Source organism: Mus caroli, chromosome 10 (assembly GCF_900094665.2).
Source record: "Mus caroli chromosome 10, CAROLI_EIJ_v1.1, whole genome shotgun sequence".
In the NCBI taxonomy this organism is placed as follows: Eukaryota; Metazoa; Chordata; class Mammalia; order Rodentia; family Muridae; genus Mus; species Mus caroli.
The window spans coordinates 72,586,911-72,598,197 of record NC_034579.1 but is presented as its reverse complement, the minus strand read 5'-3'; the positions used below and the strand labels follow the sequence as shown (position 1 = coordinate 72,598,197).

The 11,287-nt window shown below is 41.5% G+C and overlaps 1 pseudogene across 1 annotated transcript; it reads right to left on the bottom strand.

The window, feature by feature from the left end:
* Positions 1–1,546: 1,546 nt before the first annotated feature.
* Positions 1,547–2,608, bottom strand: LOC110303723 (annotated as a pseudogene). The gene has a single exon (XR_002378951.2). The product of XR_002378951.2 is annotated as a protein tyrosine phosphatase type IVA 1 pseudogene (transcript).
* Positions 2,609–11,287: the final 8,679 nt, after the last annotated feature.

Sequence of the window (11,287 nt, the reverse complement as noted above, 5' to 3'; positions counted from 1 at the left end):
CATCACTGGAAAGAGAGGCCCATTGGACTTGCAAATTTTATATGTCCCAGTACAGGGGAACGCCAGGGCCAAAAAGGGGGAGTGGGTGGGTAGGGGAGTGGGGGGGGGGAGGGTATGGGGGACTTTTGGGATAGCATTGGAAATGTAAATGAGGAAAATACCTAATAAAAAATATTAAAAAAAAGAATATTAGTGATTGATCTTTTCCAAACAGTGTTGCTGGAATAGACTGATGATTCAACCGCCACCCTTAGAAAGAATTTATAGATGTAGTTAGTAAAGTTAGGTTAAGATGGTTTGGGGTTTTTATTTATTATTCAAAGTTAAAATTTATTAAGCCATCATGTGCCAAATACTCAGGTTCAAATTAATTTCAAAATATATACAGGCATGTAATGAACTTAAAAATGAGAAAACTGGACTGGAAATTGCACAGAGCTACATGAGACTGATGGAACTGAACTAAAATCAAGGTCATCACCTATTACAAACTGTTTCCCCTCGGTGCCCAACATTCAACTGATTCACAACTATCTAGACCTTTAAAGAGCAATTTTTAATAAAAAGCACTTGGCAACCCTAAAAATGTTTCCATAAATTGAAATGATAGTAACTGAATCCATCGTTTTCTACAAATTAAGTTAATTTTAGGCAAAGTGACCTCAGTGACGAATGCGTTTCATCATTTATTTAGATGTTGAAGCTCTCGTACTAAGTTTTTACAAGCTGGTGAACACTGGCAAACTATTTCTCCCACAGAACTATAACCACACATTCCCAGACAGAACTACAACCACACATTCCCAGACAGAACTACAACCACACATTCCCAGACAGAACTACAACCACACATTCCCAGACAGNCACACATTCCCAGACAGAACTACAACCACACATTCCCAGACAGAACTACAACCACACATTCCCAGACAGAACTACAACCACACATTCCCAGACAGTATAAATATATGGTTGAACTAACTTTAATACACATCACCATTTTATCGATTACATAATAAAGCAAATGATCAAGTATCCAATTATTAAGTTACATAGCTCAAAAGGCATATAAAACATTTCTCCTCAGTTCACTAGCAGATCCCACTTTGTCTTTTTTGCAAGAGATTGGGAAGAGAAGAGGAAAGCCATCATTCAAACAGGCTGGAAAACTTCTGATAGGTATGGAAAACACAAAAGTTTCAGAAATTTTGATTAAGAATTGGTTAGCTACAACAATGTTTCTCTCTCTACATCTTAAAAATATTTACTAAATTAAAGAGCATACTCTACATGTTCTGCACAAGACAAAGGCAACATATTACTAAAAATATTTCATAGCCTCCTCTCCTTTCTTTTTTAGGCCCTCCCTGTTAGGTTGCACTTCTGAGTGCAAACATTAAGTTAACTGTAAGGCTTTTTGTCTGGAGACATTACTGAAGGTATGTGCTTCTGTAACAAAGTTGATTTTCAAACAGAGGTTTCCCAAAACAGAACAAAACGAGACAGAGATATTAAATAATCAGCGCAAGACTTAGAGAAAAAATAAAGGATGGCTAAGCAAACCTGATGTATTCTGGNGTAAGTGTGGGAGATGTAAACAGAGTGGGCAGGCAGATAGCGAGAGAAGCCCTGCAGTGTTTGAAATGACTGAAGGAATACACCATGGATGCTCTAGAGTTCTTAGTTCCTGCAATTTTGGTTCTGTATGATGCTAAAAATATACAAGTATTGTGCCGGGTATTTTGGCACCGAATCCTTCTAAATTCCTTATAGACTAGTAATATTCTGGCACAGGAGTACATTTAATGACATAACTCAATACCTTATTTTAGGAAAGGTCAATTGGTAGAAATAATAAGCACATTTTAAATGCTAACCAGCAAAAATCTTTTGCTAAGTGTCCAAACATGTTGATCATAGTTCAAATATAGAGGTTGCAATTCTGTCAAACTTGTGGCCTGGTAAGACTGGTTTTTCAATATTCCTGTGGAGCTTCAGTAGACTTATTCGGTAAGCCGACACATTGGGCAATTACGTACGACAAATCAGGTCCCATCTGGAGTTCCACTTCTAAGGCAATGGCATCAGGCACCCCAGTTTTATTGAACACAACAGTTGTTTCTATGACCATTGGAATCCTTGAAGCGGAGCCGCATTTCCGGGTACTTCTCCAGATACAAAAGTTGCTTGCTGTTAAAAGCTCCGCGCCGCTTCTGTCTTATGAGTTGTACTGCATCTTCATATTTCATTCCACCTTCAATTAATGCTAGGGCAACAAGCACCAGAGCTCTGCCAAGGCCTGCGACACGATGGAGAGCAATACAGCAACCAGGTTCTTCACAAAACTTAATCTTCACAAGACTTAACCAGTCCTCGACAATCTGGTTGGATGGTGGTGTACCAGCATCAAAAGGCCAGTCAAGAACATGAATGCCTTCTTTCTCCACAAGAGTAGTGTCGTAAGTTGATTCACATACTCTTACCATTGTGGTAACTCCATACTTCTTAAGTTCCTCTATAAGGTTGCATTGGTTGGATTGTGTGTAATAAGAAATCGCATGATCTTGTATGTGACTTCCACAGGAGCGGGGCGGTTCATTCGAGCCATGTTAATTTAGTTAAAAAAAAAAACAACAACAACCAGTAGGGTTATGAAAGAATTTAAAAAATTGAATACAGAAAGGATTTAAAACAAAAAAACAATCTGAAGTCTACTTCAATATACAATATACTCCACTTGAAATTCTCAGTGTTTTGAGTATGAATTGGGAGAAACGGGCAATGAAATGAACCTCCAAACAAGAAGCAGTGATTCTTCAATCCAGTAATACTGAGGCAATACAAAGGAAGTGCACTGAGGCTTACCCCATCCAGGTCTGAGCTTCTGTCAAATGCTCTGCAGATTTCAATTCAACATGCCTGTGTCCAGGTTATCCACTCTTATGGGGGCTTCTTGGTGGAGTAGTCATGAATTTCTACAGTTCACTTGTCTGCATAGAGGTCGTGCTGTGCCTGGCAGTAATCTCCACTGCCCTTCAGAAACTCCATAAATGTGTGACCGAGAACACCACAGAACTGAGGAATATGTCTACTCATTAAAGACTGTGGCGGTGATGCAGGCAGTGGGGCGGGCACCAGACGACAATGCAGTGAGCTGCCCGAGGAGTGTCACCACCCAGGCCAAGATGCTTTTTGATAGTGGCTTTGACATAGAAAATTTGGGAGAACAATTTAAAGTTCAGAAAGTCGCACTTCTGATAATTGAGCTAGGGATGTTTTGAGGTCAGAGAACAAGAACAGTGGCTCCCTAACTAGGACTAGCTGATGTGTGTGCCTTTCTGGTGACCAAGGTGATGAATAATTTCTTGCACTCATTTTTGCCTTGGCTTCCTGAGATGATTTAATAAAAAAATCGGTGAGTAGATGTGCACCCTGAAGATTTAAGGTAGAAATGACTATTTTTTTAATATAAAGGTGTAGGTTTGTGATTCTTTTAAGATTTTCTTCGTAAAATAACTTTTTAAGATAAACAAGAGAATAATTGATCCTTTCTTTGTACTCACAAATTGTGATTTACCGGCTAAGAAAAAATACCTTGCTTGCTTACACTTTGTTCATCTATAACAAGTCACTTAAACAGAATGTACGTGGGTTCTTGGGAATAATTTTTTTTTGCTTTAATATGTAAAACATTTAATCATGTAATGGTATTGGAAGCATGTTGTGGAAGAAGAAATAAAATTGTTGGAGCTTGTTAGAAAAATAAATAAACAAATAAATCACTTTCCAGAAGATGAGACATTCCCATCTGATGATAAGTTTGTTTTACTCTACAAGGTTTGACAAGGAATACGTTCTATTTTAAAGTACCCAACATTTATGTGTCATGTTTTTGTTTGTTTTGTTTTTGCTTACATATTGTTGTAAAAGCTTTTTTATTCTCCTCATATACAGTACATCCCAACTGCAGTTTCCCCTCTCTCCAACTCCTCCCAGTTGCCCCCCACCCAATCTCCCTTCTACCCCATATCCACTGCATCTCCTTTTTCCTTCAGAAAATAGCAGGCCTCCCAGGGATATCAACCAAACGTGGCGTAACAAGATGTAGTAAGACCAGGCACAAACCCTCACATCAAGGCTGGACAAGGCAACCCAGTAGGAGGAAAAGGATCCCAAGAGCAGGCAAAATGGTCAGAGATCCCCCCCACTCCCGCTGTTAGGCCTGCAAAAACACCAAGCTACACAACCAATAGATATATGCGTGCAGAGGACCTAGAGAAGGCTCCTGCACACTCTGTGATTGTGTTCCAGTCCCTGTGAGCCCTGCTTAGTTCATTATATAGGCTGTGTTCTCATAGTGTCATCGACCCCTCTCCTCCTGCAATCCTTCCTCCCCATTCATTCTCAGGCTTCCTCAAGCTCCACCTAATGTTTGGCTGTGGGTCCCTGCATCTGCTTCCATCAGCTGCTGAAGAAAGTCTTTCTGATGACTAGGCACCAATCTATGAGTATAGCAGAATGTCATTAGAAATCATTTCATTGGTGTGGTGTGTGTGTGTGTGTGTGTGTGTGTGTGTGTGTGTGTAGTAATCTTTGGTTCTATCCTAGGTGTCTGGGTTGTTCAGCCTCCTCTTGTTCCTGGCCACTCAGACAGTATCTGACATGAGCTCCCTCTTGTGGCCTGGGTCTCAAGTTAAACAAGTCATTGGTTGTCCACTCAAGTTCTGAGCTATCATTGCCACAGCAAATCTTGTAGGCAGGACAGGCAATTTGTGGGTCACAGGCTTTGTTGCTGGGTTGCTGTCCCAGCCCCACCACTGGAAGCCTTGCCTGGTTACAGATGCTGGCTGGTTCAGGCTATTCTCCATTGCTAGGTCATCCTCCTAGAGTCCAGGGTGTTTCTGCTGCACTAGGTTAGCACATCACTCCCCTATGTCCCCCAGTTCTGTCTCTCCCCATAGTCTCTCCCTCCACCCCTCTTTCCTCACCTACAAAATGTTCTGTTTACCCTTCCCAGGAAGTTCCACCAACCCTCCCCTAGCACCCTCCTTGACTTAGTCCCTCTGGGTCTGTGGATTCTCAACCTGTAGCTATTTAGGATTTAGTTTGTTCATGCTTTGTGCAAATGAATCTGTACAGGAACTTGTACACACCCAACATACAGAAATAACATCTGTCCAAGTTAACTAGATGGTGCTGTATGTTATCAGCCTCAATGTATTTCAAATAATAAAATACTTAGAAAATGCTAGTATAAAGGTGAATTTTATAAACATATGAGGGTTTAAAGGTAATAATTGAATTATGCAAAATATTACAGGACTAAGTTAACAAGATCACTAGTCCTATAAATGTTCCTGATGGTGACTCTTCTTTGCTTTCTCTTCCTAAGCAACATAATGTCTAGATGCTCCTTTTCACGGGCCTAATTTCAGCTACACTTGCCTTGTACAAGCTCCCTGAATTAATGTTGATACAGTGTTTCTCTACTCCTCCCCTACTGGCAATGACCTGATGCACCTGACTTGTCGGGAACATCAGTGTGTTAAACTCTTCCTGGTTCATTCACCCCGCTTACGTAATGAACAGCAGCTTATATGTCATGTTTTGCAATTTTAGTTCGTTCTGAATGTTGGGTCAATAGTGGTATCCTCTAAATAGTAGTGATCAGCCGGGTGTGGTGGCGCATGCCTTTAATCCCAGCACTTGGGAGGCAGAGGCAGGTGGATTTCTGAGTTCAAGGCCAGCCTGGTCTACAAAGTGAGTTCCAGGACAACCAGGGCTACACAGAGAAACCCTGTCTCGGAAAAAAAAAAAAAATCAGTGTCCTCAAGATAGCCACCACTGGCTGAGGATTCCAACATCTGCCCTGGATTTTTCCAGGATTCTGTGAAAAATGAGCCCCCACTTCCTGGGATCCTTGTGATAAGTGTTATGTGGGTTCTGTTCCTGTACACCTCTCTTTTCAAGTCTTCCAGAATCTGCACCCTTGTGGTCATCGGCCATGAGCCTTCCCACCTATGTTCAGTGGAAAGGAAGGATCAGAGAGGCAATGCCAAGAGAGAGAGAGCTATGTCCTTGGGGGACATCTGGTCAGAGAAAGAATGTGATCATGGTCACTGGTGGTCACTTTGCACCAAAACCCCAAAAGTAAGCAAAAGAAAAAAAAAACAGGAGAAAGGAAGAACTGTATTATAAAACATAATTTCATCCCCACAGCAACATAGCTACAGCCTCCTGTACAAGTCTGAGAGCTGCTGCAAAAGAGGAAGACAGAGGCTGGGGGTTTTAAAGGCAAAAGCCACAGTTGTCTCAACTCTGGGTGTGTGTCTGCTGTATGAGGCATTATCGTGGATTTTTGTTTTTTCTAAGCAAGCAGAAGTTAAGCAGGGTGACAGAAGGTGAATGAGCATCTGGTTAATATCTTAGGTTAACAGCTACACAGTAGGGGGAGTGGACACTTTTGGGAAACGAGCCAGGTGGCCCTGAGACCATTTTCCTCTTTAGATGACTGTCAAGAGTCAACTGCTGATGGGGCTGACCCTAGAAGCATGGTCCGGACATCCTATGGTGAGCAATCAGGTTAGGCTGATACTTAGATTCTGCTGACCCCCAACTTTTTCTTCTTTTTTTTTAAAATTTATTTATTTATTTATTTATTTATTATTCTCTTATATATTACATCCTGATGGCAGTTTCCCCTCCTCCCAGTCCCTCTTCTTCACCTCTGCTCTTCTATTTCCCTTCAAAAAGAAGGGCAGACACTCCCCCAGGAATATCAACCAAACATGGCATATCATGTTGCATTAAGACTAACCACGTCCCTCATATTAAGACTGAATGAGGCAATCCAGTAGGAGGGAAAGTGTCCCAAAAGGAGGCAAAAGAGTCAGAGACAGCAGTATTGCAGGGGCTTTCAGAGGTTCCATGGGGTTCAATAATAAAGACATGGAGACATCTGTACCATCTGTACCAAATAGGCTGTTAGCCTATTTGCTGGGGCAGTCCCTCAGCTCCCCATCCAGACTCCACCTGACTTCCCTGCCCTGTTCCTCTTCTTCTGTCCCTCTGCCCCAGTTCCAGCTGCCAGCTCTTTATTTATCAAAAGCCACAAAATGTTCATACAAAAACAGTTGCTTAGCATGGTGGGAGAGACTCCACAGCTACGCGTTCTGAACCCACCAGCAGCAGGCCTGCTAAGGTAGTCCTTTTGGCCAGGCTGAGGGCCATTTGACCTTCCCCATGGCAGCTTGCTTTTTAATGTGACAATCTCAGAGAGCCATCTCGGTGGACAGGTGAGGAAGAGACATTTACATATACAAGGCAGGTCTTGAGAGCTATAAAAATGGCAATACCATATATCCTGTCAGCACAGCAATTAACAACTGAGAATACAGGGACACACCTTCATAGCCAGTTGATATAATAGGTGTGGGGTTAGTTTATTCCTACACAGCAGTACTCACCACCCACCACTCATCCCACCTACCACCCACCTCCTCTCCCCCTGTTGAGAGTCCCACAAGAACACATCGTAACATATATGTAGAGGTCCTATGTCAGACACATGCATGGTCTTTGTCAGCTCAGTCTCTGTGAGCCTCTATAAGCTGTGGTTAGTTGATTCTGTGGGTTTTCTTGTGATGTCCTTGACTCCTACAATCCTTACTCCCCTTCGTCCACAGCATTCCCCAAGCTCTGATTAAGGTTTAGTCTCTGTGTTTCTTTCCATCAGTTGCTGGATGAAGCCCCTCTGATGGCAATTGGTCTAGACTCCAGTCTATGAGTATAGCAGAGTATCATTAGGAATCATTGCATCGACTCTGGCCTTTGGTGCCTGACCCTCCAAGGAGTGTCAGGTGTGGGCTCCAATGTGCTTGCTCTGAAATCTATAGCAACTAACACAGGCACCTCTTGTCACTCCATTCTCACAGTGGTCACTTCCTTGAATGGCATTATCTCTTCTCACAGAAGTACAACTGTACTTCTAGAATTTGTCAAAATACTTTGTCAACCCTTCCTTCTCATGCAGAGATGACATGAAAGTGTTAAAGTCCAAAGGCAGAGCAAAGTAAGATGGGGAAATTTCAAGTGACAAATATAGAAAGTAAATTGAATAAAACCCAAATTGCCTCTTCATCTTTAAAAGAAACAAGTCACTAGAATGTCAGTATCCCAGGAAGATGGAAGTGAGAGAGTGCTATAATGTGATAAATAGGGAGTGGGGATGCTTGCATCTACACTTTCCCGGGAGCATAGACATCCTGAATTTGAAAAAGAAAAAAAATGAGGAAAAGAACTTACTCCACTACAAAATCCATATTCTGTAACCTTCTCCAGTAACTTTGTTTTGAGGATTGTACATGTGAGTAGAAAACAGACAGCAATCACCACATCTCCATCCAGCTGTGAAGAATATATTCTGAAGAGACATCCAAATTTTCTGTAGCTAAACACAGTAAAGGGAGTCTACAAGAACTCCCAGATAAAAGCAGATAAAATCCAAGAGAAGAGCATATTAACTGAGTGTCTGCCAGGCTGTGAGTCCCATGGCGGTGCACCCACAGTGTGCAGCAGGAACGCACACAGCTCATGTGTGTAATGCTGTGTTTGCAGTTATAGTGATGGCAGAGATTGCCACTTGAATCACTTCAGTTCCTTTCTGACTGGCCTCTTCGAGCCCATGGAGAACCCTGGAGCACTTACTCCTACATCTGAGACCCCACATGCAGGTGAAAACAAGCTGAATATGAATATGTGTCTGAAGACCTTCCTCAGCCACAGGTATTGTGATTTCATCTGAGCCCACACTGAGCAGAACCCGAGGATAATCTCCTCTGAAGGAGACTTACAACACAAGTTAACATCAAACTATGCATATAAAAACCATTTAGGGTGAGGCAAACATATCACATCTAAAGATACCAGGCTAGAGGAGAGGGAAAAGGACAGGTAAGGCACAGGCCAGACATGACCATCATAAAAGAGTGTGGCACCCTCATGTCTCAAATGGAAGGTAGTCCTATTATTATTATTATTATTATTATTATTATTATTATTAACTTGGCCAGAGCTGCAGAACTCACACCATATGCTTTCTATTGTGCTTTCATGTCTGTATCCCTTATCACGCCCATGCCTGACTCTAAACAGGTTTGCCACAGTTCTTGAGAAATTAATAGCCAGGCGTGGTGGCACACGCCTTTGATCCCAGCACTTGGGAGGCAGAGGCAGGCAGATTTCTGAGTTTGAGGCCAGCCTGGTCTATACAGTGAGTTCCAGGACAGCCAGGGCTACACAGAAAAACACTGTCTCGAAAAACCAGAGAGAGAGAGAGAGAGAGAGAGAGAGAGAGAGAGAGAGAGAGAGAGAGAGAAATTAATGATTCTGCTGAATTCATCAATTGCAGATCAATAGCTGAATTTAAATGCACCAATGATGTCTGCTGTTTGCATCTGAACATTAACTTTCTGTAATATTGTTTTATCCATGGCTAGTTGTACCACTGACATGTAGAAATGGAACGTCCCAACATGTAGATAATTGAATTCATCCACTACTTAACCTTCTCTGATAGCATGATGATCTTTAGAAAACTACTAGCTTAACAACAGCTTTCAATTTCCATCCCCAAACTCTAAGCAGTTCCAAAAGCACAGGAAGGAGATGTGCCAATGACGCTACTGTATGTGGCTTTGTAGCCTTGATGCATGTTAGAATAAAGGTGCCCACCATGAAAATTATACACATAGAATGTCCATCAGTTTGTAAATAATGGCTTTCTCTTCATAGAGATGACTCAATATCAGTTCATAAATTTTGCTTCCTACCCAAATAAAGCAATGTGTGGAAATTGAAGGTGGTGTAGATGTGGGGTAGCAAGATAACAGTCAGCAATTTCTCTTCAAATTTCCTGTACTCTTGATACCACCCCAAAGCAGTTTCCTTGTTTAAAAAAAAAAAAAAAAAGTTCATTTGTTCTAAGAAGGTATCAACTAGGTATATATTGGTGGTGAATATCTGGACTGTAGGTAATATAAAGAGAAGAATTTGCAGTCTAAAGACTTTTACAGGCAAATAAGTGATGACTCTTCACTGTTATTTTACACCTTTTCATAGCATGGTGCTTAAATGTCGTTTCTGTTTGTTATTTAAACAAATAGAATGTCATAGATGAGTCCATAAGCCACCCCTTGATGGACTGAGGGAGCATCCTTTTGATAACAAGTAATTAACTACAATCTCTCAGCTCATCTACTTGATCTCAAGCACAATTATTGATATCCCTTGAGTTATATCTCCCTAAAGAGTTATTAACATTCTGAGCCCTGATGCATATTTGTACATAGATTGTTTGGAGATGTATTCAGGATTATGATAAGATCCTTATGTCAGGTCCTAATGTGTTTAAGACTCTATAAGATGACATAGTTGAGACAGTGAATGAAGTACTATAGCCATGATACAATGATCTCTAAAATTGTCTCAGTAGCTTCCAAGAGATGAGATAGTCTCAATCCATCAAGAATCTTAGTTTATGTAACTCTGTGGTCAAGATTTATGAGAAAATATGACTCTTGGGGGTTTTTGAATGTTTGTTTGTTTGTTTGTTTGTTTGTTTGTTTTTTCTAGACAGGGTTTCTCTGTGTAGCCCTGGCTGTCCCGGAACTTACTTTGTAGACCAGGCTGGCCTCAAACTCAGAAATATGCCTGCTTCTGCCTCCCAAGTGCTGGGATTAAAGGCATGCACCACCATGCCCGGCTTATGACTCTTGTTTTAACAAACTCATTTTTTGATCATTTTGCTGTGATTCTAGACCAAGAATTCCAGTCTATAGATGGCTAAGCTCATATAAGACACATCTAAGAATAATGTGCACCTTTGCAAGTCATATTAAACTATATAATTCCTTCTATATAACTGAGGTATTTCACTTCTTGCTTCCTTGTTTCTTGTCTGAAACTGGATACTTCGAAGTATCTGAAAGTATGCAATCTGAGAACTTTATACTTTGCTTTGCATACATGTGATCATGTATGCAAAATGGAAGTCAAGTTATCAGTATAAGATGAGGAATTGGTTCACTCAGAAGAGGGGAATAAAATAGTCACAGAAGACAGATGGAGGAGGGAGTTTGGTAGGAGAAAGGATGGGGAGGGAAATAAGAGAAGGATCAGGATCCGGTATAGGGAGATGTGGCCTCCCTTCCCCCAGCCTGGAACTTGCTTGCTCAAGGGTGAAGCTTCCTGCTCATTCGTCCTGCCACGCCTACTGCTGGAACCTGCC